Source organism: Kryptolebias marmoratus, linkage group LG17 (assembly GCF_001649575.2).
Source record: "Kryptolebias marmoratus isolate JLee-2015 linkage group LG17, ASM164957v2, whole genome shotgun sequence".
NCBI classification, from domain to species: Eukaryota; Metazoa; Chordata; class Actinopteri; order Cyprinodontiformes; family Rivulidae; genus Kryptolebias; species Kryptolebias marmoratus.
In genome coordinates, this window is record NC_051446.1 from 4,763,898 (window position 1) to 4,766,280 (window position 2,383).

At 41.9% G+C, this 2,383-nt stretch overlaps 1 long non-coding RNA gene across 1 annotated transcript; it reads right to left on the bottom strand.

Annotated features, from left to right (window-relative positions):
• Positions 1–668: 668 nt before the first annotated feature.
• On the bottom strand, positions 669–1,436 carry LOC112451193. The gene is made up of 3 exons (XR_003039966.2): positions 1,308–1,436; positions 1,152–1,226; positions 669–788 (listed from the first exon to the last, which is right to left on the bottom strand). It is a non-coding gene; the product is annotated as an uncharacterized LOC112451193 (long non-coding RNA).
• Between the last annotated feature and the right edge of the window lie 947 nt (positions 1,437–2,383).

Below are 2,383 nucleotides of genomic sequence, written 5' to 3' on the forward strand. Positions count from 1 at the left end.
CAGAGCAGATCCACAGATGTGCTTAGGCAGAGGGAGGGAGCAGAGCATCTTGTTTACATAAAATCCAGGGAGGTGGAAACAGGATATCCATTTTTGTCCTCATTGGTCTTCCTTTGAGAAGCAGGAAAGGGGGTTCACCAGTTGTTCACCAAGAGATTCACCAGTAAAGCTCTCTGGGGCGCTGTTTAGTGTGAATGTTTATGCCTAGGTGTCCTTCATGAGGCACGTGCACAATCTTTGCTTGTAGAGACTTGAGAAGTATGAAACATTTTCCTCAGAATATCAATTGTGTTTCTGTAACCAGTTGATGAAGCACAAATAAGTAAGGATTTACTTTTTCTGGAAAGGGTTTCTTCACTTTAAGTCATCTTGAGTAGATTATTTGTCACAAATTTTGTAAGTTTAGGACAGTCTTCAGATTTAGCTTTAAAATCAGCAAGCAACAGTGCAGTCAGGAGAGGAGAGATTTCCATTCTCTCTGAGATCAAGTCCTGCTCTTGTAACAATTATGGGCTAGGCAGCTAACTGCGGCTACAAAAGCAGCATCAGAAGAGGGTTCTTTAAGGAGCCTTAGGTGTGAATGAAAACACGAAGCAATGGTTTTAGTTTGTGTGTATATATTGTAAAATTAAAGGGAATAAACAAACAACAACAAACAGTTACAAACACACAGTGAGAGACAAGTTATTTCAAAAATAAATTCAAAGATCATAGGTCTCTTCTTTCTTCTAGCTCGCCATCCTTGGACTCAGAGGAGGATCTGATCCATCATATAAAAAAAACCCGACCTAGAAAGGCCAGAAACCCTATTAAGTGGTTTATCAGTGTGATACACAACTGCAATAAATATCAAATTCAAAATGCAATAATCAAACTAAACATTTCAGTCAGGTTAAATTAACCATAATTTAAATAGACAAAAAGAATATCAATCATATTTCAACTAATCAATTTAAGGTTAAAGTTGAAATCAAAATTCACTTTCAAAATATCAATCAATAAAAAGTAAAATAAATTAACTCAAATACTCAAGCAGGGTGAGGAAAATAAATTAAATAAATAAATATACTGCGCAATATCAAATTAAGTGTAGCTACATCCTATTTAATACAACAGTGCCAGAACCGGCGCAATAGCAGTGATTAGGTTACCTTCATGAAGTGGGGCACCAAACTGCAATCAGCTGGGACAGTCTTGGTGACGCCCAGGTAACAACACCAACGGTTCTATTAAAACAATGCTCCAATGAGCAATCAAGCAGAAATTGCATGACAAACTAATGCTGCTTTGCTTCAACAAAAACTCACCAAACGAAAGATCAAATCAGTGGAGTCAGAGATTTTGGGTGAATTGTTCTCAGCAAGATGCCACACAGCCAGCCACAATCACAGTGGAACACGTTCCAACTGCGCTGGAGGTGGAGCTTTAATTAAGGTGGAAAGGTTGGGGGGATAACAGGAAGTAGGTCCGCCAAAATAAAAGTCTAACTAATTATCTAATTAAGGGTTACATGTTCCCCCCCTAAACTCATGTGCGTCCTCGTGCATGCAAGAGGCTGGTGACACACCACACCGTCACATGATGCAGAGGTCATAGAGGTCTCATCCAGTTCCAGAGCAGATGTAAAAGCTGTGCTGAGTCCCTGGAATAGGTACTGGATGCTTTGCAGAAGTGGATGCCCAAGTTTCGAATACTGCAGACGAGATGGCGGCTGACGTGTTCGAGTTGAGCATCGGGCAGGTGGTTCTGAATCTGGACTGGAGAGTTTTGAAGCAGTAGAATCACTTAACAGGCTGGTTTGTTCTGGAGATGATGCAGATTCTGGGTGAGGAGAGACAGGTCCTGGTTGAGAGAAGGTATTGTCCTCGAGAGGCTCTGAGTCAGCAGAATCTGCTTCATTTTCAGCCGTTTGCTCCATGTCCAGTTCGACAGTAGATTCAGGTCCAAACTCTACTTCCTGTTCCTCACCAACAGTTTCTTCCTTGAAGCCCTGTGAGCGCTGGCCAGGCGGATCCACAGGAACAGGAGCAACAGTAGATGGGGGAGCAGGTAAGTCAATCTCAGTTGTAATTCTGGTGAGATAAGAGCTAGAGTAATCAGGTAATTCAGGTAAGGACATTTCTTCATTTTCAAGATCTGAAAGATCTATATTTTCCGGAGTCGCAGGTGCAATCACAGTCGTTGGTTTTATTTGTTCTGATTTGGAGGCTGGAGACAGGTAGCCACAAGGCAACAGCAGATCACGGTGGAGGGTTCTGATGGGACGATCTTTGCCTTCTGGCTTTACTATGTATACTGGAAGAGTACCGGCTTTCTTCTGAATAATATACACATCCGGCTCCCACCGGTCTGCGAGCTTGTGCTTGCCTCGTAGTTTGACATT